Raw genomic sequence first — 6,000 nt, forward strand, 5'->3', positions numbered from 1 at the left:
ATTTATATTTCTGTGAATATGTCTGACGTGCCTTGCGCAGGCTTACATAGGTTATAATATCATCATCAATAACTTGACGTCAGTTTGTGAACGAATCAAAGATTCTTTTGGCACACCTTACGCAGGTGTAAACATGGCAGCCTTGCGCAGGTTTAGATAGGTACATAATATATTGGTTTCATCACAAATAACTTGACGTTAGTTTGTGAACGAATCAAAGATTCTTTTGGCACACCTTACGCAGGTGTAAACATGGCAGCCTTGCGCAGGTTTAGATAGGTACATAATATATTGGTTTCATCACAAATAACTTGACGTTAGTTTGTGAACGAATAAAAGATTCTCTTAGGCGCACCTTAGCAGGTGGAACCATAACAAACGTAAGTTTAAGAATAAGTATCATTCAAATCAAATACCCTGAGTTTATGGGTAATGTTCCCTAAGTTGCGGGTTCCTTGCTCGACAAGGTGAAAGGCTTTACGCCGGCTTTAACAGGCACTTTTAGAAAGTGTCATTCACGGTGACGCGCAGATTTGCCAAAACTAAACTTTAACTCTACAGTTAACTAATATAATTTGACAATATGAACCAAACCATGCGTCTTCGTCAATGAATCAATCTAAAGATTCCCGTATCGTTAATGCCCTTCCATGTCACAGGCTTCCGATTTTATTTGAAACGTTTAATTTAAGTGTACTATTTATGTAGGTAGGTAAGTAGGCTTAAGAATTGACCCTCTTGTATGTAGTTACGTATAGAATTAATAATCAAGTTATTCAAATTCAAAATAACACAAGCACATATAGCACCTACATGCAAGAGTTCTTTTCTTTAACCTGTAAGTACCTGCTAAGTTATATATTTAAGTAGGTACCTACCTACATAAATCAAAGATCTAGTTGGAGAGATATAATAGATACAGAGTGAAATACTTCACGAATTCGCATGTCATTCTTGCGCAGAGCCATGCTAATCTCTCTCTATGTCTAGTCAGATTTAAGTTTATGTACTGCCGAAGTACTCACTTTCCACAAAAATAAATGCAATGTTTGCGATGTAGGTTTGTTCGTTACCTTGTGTCCCTTAGAGCGGAAATATCGTCGACTCCTATTCGGGTACACGTTATTTATCAGCAAGTTTATTACCAAAAAATTAATTTTGCAATATTATATTAACCCGGAACGGGATAAAAAGATAAATTGCTGATAGATACTTGGACAGATAAAAAACCTACACGTCTATAAGCTTCTACCTTAATACGTAGGTTCTACGTAACACGTATTAACTATCCGATCCATTCGAAAACACAAATCACTTGAAAGGGTATACCTCCACACATCACCATTTAAGTATTATATAATTTCAACCGTTATTATACACACACAAAGATTTAAACTAACAAGACTCGGAAGAGACTTAATAAAATTAAATTATAATGGTGACACGTGCACGCTTTACCAGCTCGATGTGTTTTCTACCATGTGTTTTAGTATTTTCATTGGCATAGCCACGGTGCGCGCAGGCAGCCTTTGAAAACACTTGCACATCACTATTCCGGATCATTTTTATTTGCTAGATAGTTTAACGGACAACTAAATTTAAATATTTATTTCGAACGGCAAAAGCCGTTAGAAACTGTTTTTCAATATAGTGTTAACAACCGTATAATTACGTGATTATTTAATGTGACTTTGCTGTGTACCAGTTTAGATTAAAATGTTTATTTGGAAACCAGTGGTTGATATCTCACTTAAAACCGAACTTCCGGCTGACGCCATTTCTGATTGTTGACAGTTTCTTATCGGCGCCAATAACGGAAGTTCACTTTTAACAGTCTGTAATATTATTAAGCGACCATTTATAAATCAAATTGTCAAATAATATACTTTCTGCAATATCTGTTGAAAATTGTTCATGATTAAAATGTTGTGAGTAGTGATGAACTTCCGGTTGGCGCCCTTTCTGACAGTTGATTGTCAATATAAAAACCCGTCATTGCGCCAACCAGGGCAGTTCATCACTAGTGGTCAAAGAGTGATAATCTATGTGATAATCGAGTTAAAGTGAAATTGTATTAAATTAAAGGTGTTGTATAAAGGTTTGCCAAATATAAGAGTAAGTGTTAATTCCATTCCTTTTATTCAATTACTATACCATTACCTTCCTTAATGAATGTGAGAGAGTCTAACGTCTAAAAGCGTAGTTACAATAAAATTGACAGTATTTTGTAATTAAGGTTCCTCTCCCATGATTAAGGTGGTAATAGTAGCACTATCAATCGAACTGAACAGTATTTCAAGTAAAGTGTAAGTACGTTTACTATTTATTTTACTAAATCTCGATTGAGAGAGCTATAGTGTTCAACATCTCAGAAGTGGGTATGAACAATTTTTTTTGTTGTTTAAATTACCTTACGAAGTCACAGTCCATGATGATATTTCACGTAGGGATATTGAATGCAGTAATATGAAGATAAAATAATACGAAACACGTGTGGCATTTTTTTTACGTACAAAATAACAGTATTGTATTTATGCAATGAGAGGCTTATGTTACAAGGTTTTTTTTTTTAATAAAAAAAAAAGTCTGTCAGTTGACAACACATCGATACAGTAATAGTACATACGTAAGTACTAATAATAAGTTAGCATGCCTTTAAATTGTTTAAAATTAAAAACTTGTTAAAACAATATTACCACTGGCTACTTTTCGGGGCTGAAGTATAATCCGCTTTTATTTACAAAGAATAAATTGTGCGCAAATGCATGCTCAATTCCAGTGGAACCTGCGGACTGAGCCGTCGCTCGCGCAGCGGACTAAGCCGTCGCTCGCGCAGCCGAGCACGCCGTCGCTCGCGCAGCGGACTGAGCAGTCGCTCGCGCAGCCGAGCGAGCCGTCGTCCGCCCAGCCGAGTGAGTCGTCGCTCGCGCAGCCGAGCGAGCCTTCGCTCGCGCAACCGAGCGAGCCGTCGCTCGCGCAGCCGAGCGAGCCGTCGCCTACCCAGCCGAGCGAACCGTCGCTCGCGCAGCCGAGCGAGCCGTCGCTCGCGCAGCCGAGCGAGCCGTCGCCCGCGCAGCCGAGCGAGCCGTCGCTCGCGCAGCCGAGCGAACCGTCGCCCGCGCAGCCGAGCGAGCCGTCGCTCGCGCAGCCGAGCGAGCAGTCGCTCGCGCAGCCGAGCGAGCCGTCGCCTACCCAGCCGAGCGAGCCGTCGCTCGCGCAGCCGAGCGAGCCGTCGCCCGCGCAGCCAAGCGAGCCGTCGCCCGCGCAGCCGAGCGAGCCGTCGCTCGCGCAGCCGAGCGAGCAGTCGCTCGCGCAGCCGAGCGAGCCGTCGCCTACCCAGCCGAGCGAACCGTCGCTCGCGCAGCCGAGCGAGCCGTCGCTCGCGCAGCCGAGCGAGCCGTCGTTCGTGCAGCCGAGCTAGCTGCTGCTCGTGCAGCTAAGCGGGCCGCCATTCGCGCAGCGGAATGAGCCAGCGGAGTGGGCTCAACCTGCAGCCAGAAAACCAGCCGACGCAAATCGAAGCAGAGTCACTCTTCGCGAGCAAGTCACCTGATTAAATATGTGAGTCAACCTCTTCTTATTCAGATAATAATAATTTAAAACTCTTGCTTGATGCACTAAAAACATTTGGACGTAATGATTCGTTAGATAAGGTAGGAAACTTGCAAAACGCGGTCCCTGAATTCGATCCAGCAAAAAAAGGGAACAAACAATGAGCATGTGGATTCTTAAGGTTAATGAGTGTGAAAAACAGTTGATACATTATGCTTTGCCGAAATTAAAAGGGGTAGCTCAAAGGCGGTTCGAATGTTTACCATCTGTCCTATTTTCTTGGACGAAATGGCAAGCAAAACTACTTGCGGCTTTTCCTTCCAATGAAAATTATGGACAGATGCTCATGCAGTGACATGTTGTCTATACGAGCTCGTTTTGGAGATTCGCTGAAAGTCTACTTCTACAAAGGTGGCTTTAATAAATAGAGTTAGCGAAGCCATAACTGGCAGATTATCAGTCGAAATCAGATTAGGAGCCGAAGCTGCGCAGTTTCATGACCCCTATAAACTTTTATGCACGTAACATTAAGCCGGTTTCTGATAGTAAAGTAATGAAAAACACAACTATGGAAAAATCTCAGGAAGATACCTCTCGATCTATTAAGTGGCGTTGTTTCAACTGTAAACAAGAGGGTTACTTGTCTACTCAGTGTACCTTACCTATTAAGAAATGTACGAAGTGTTTTGAAAGTGAGTCATGAAGCTGAGCAGTGTTTTTCGAAATCACTAACACCAACCGCAATCGTTACTGAGTAATCTGTCTCATGCTGCTTTTATGTTCACACAAAAGTAAATGAGTTAAATTAGTTGTAGTTCGACCAACTACGGTCCTAAGTTAGGTATAACAAACAACACAATTTACTTATTCGTATGGCTTAGTTGTTCAGTCGTTTATAAAGCTATTCTAAGGTTCTGTATCCATTGGATTACGTCGCTGCCGAGGGTAAACAAGTGTGCAGGATTTCCGTCGTATTTGCTAAGTGGGCAGTACTGAATGATGTGCTCGATGTCCTGCACAGGAGCCCCGCAATCGCACTTTGGAGACTCTATCCATCCACATTTGTACGTCTACTCGCTTTGTGTGTTCTTATTCCGCTGTTGAGTAGACTAGGCTAAGAGCAGTATTACGAAGTACGTCGGCTTTTGCCCCATGTGATACCAACCAGTTTGTGCAGGAGGTTGTTGCGAGTGTGAGGAGCATAAGTGAGACTGCGGTCCAGGGTCACTCCAAGGTACTTTGGCGTTGGATTGTATTTTAGTACTGACCCACCGAAGGAAATGTTGGCGGTTCAACTTTAGCCTCATTATTGTGCAGGTGGAAGGTTGTCACTTCTATCTTACAAGTCAACACGAACACAATAATGACACAACACAATAATAGAGATTAAAATTATTTAATTAATTAATTAGTATTAGATACGGCGAGGAACCGTTCTTAGCCGTCCCGTGGGACGGACGTTTATATCCTCAACGTGAACCCGTTTAAATTCAGATATATTGTTTCTCACGTACATTATGATTTCAAAAATATATAATGAAAAGTACGTCATAATTCTGCGATATTCTACAAACAGATCCCTACACGAGTATCTAGTATTCACTCCAGCCAAAATGCGTAGCGCGCGTTTTTGAATAATTAAAACTCGTTTTGCATCCGTCGAATTTCCCCATATTATTGTTCCATACGATATTAATGAGTAGAAATGTTTATAGTACACAGATCTTAAGGCGTCTTGAGATATAAGGGGTTTTTCAGTTATCATTTCCAGTTCAGCTTAGAATCAATCATTCACCCTAGAAACCGGTTTTGATCGCACATTGTCATTGGGGTATAGAATTGATTATTAAAATTAAATAATTAAATTAATTTTTAATTTTTAATTTATTTCGCTAAAAAAGTACTTAAATCTACATACATCTGTGTGCAAAATCTCTAGTATGAGATTATGTGCGCGGTCACTAAACTCGCGTTTTGATGTTACCTAATAATACATTGAGTAATTCGAAATACATATAAATATCTACTTTTCTTAATTTAACTAATGGGTTTATTTTCGTTTGTTTGCTAGTATATTTGCCAGAGCATTATCATTTGTGAAATATTCCTTTAGAATTTTATTGAGTTGCGATGATTTTCTATTTTCTAAAATGTGTACTAATCTGGGAGAATATACCAACAAGTTCGTTTGCCATATACGTTGTTTACCTTCGGCACCGTGTACAGTGGTAGATTCTGGAGTTGAGGCAACTTATTAGATCTCTCTAATTTTTGCAAGTGAGTTATTTGATGAGATTGTCCTTACATATAAAAATAACCTAGCCTTCTGAGTTTTTATCTACTGATTTCGGCAACAGAATAACAGAAGCTTTGTGGTTAGGGTTTCTTGTTTTGACAACATAAGAAGCAAGGTTACGTGGATTAAATACCGATGTTGAATAAGTTTGG

General features: G+C 40.6%; 1 non-coding gene across 1 annotated transcript; it reads right to left on the reverse strand.

The window, feature by feature from the left end:
- Positions 1 to 917: 917 nt before the first annotated feature.
- Positions 918 to 1,021, reverse strand: LOC134647705 (U6 spliceosomal RNA). Its single transcript, XR_010096856.1, has one exon. It is a non-coding gene; the product is annotated as a U6 spliceosomal RNA (small nuclear RNA).
- Positions 1,022 to 6,000: the final 4,979 nt, after the last annotated feature.

This window comes from Cydia amplana, chromosome 4 (assembly GCF_948474715.1).
Source record: "Cydia amplana chromosome 4, ilCydAmpl1.1, whole genome shotgun sequence".
In the NCBI taxonomy this organism is placed as follows: Eukaryota; Metazoa; Arthropoda; class Insecta; order Lepidoptera; family Tortricidae; genus Cydia; species Cydia amplana.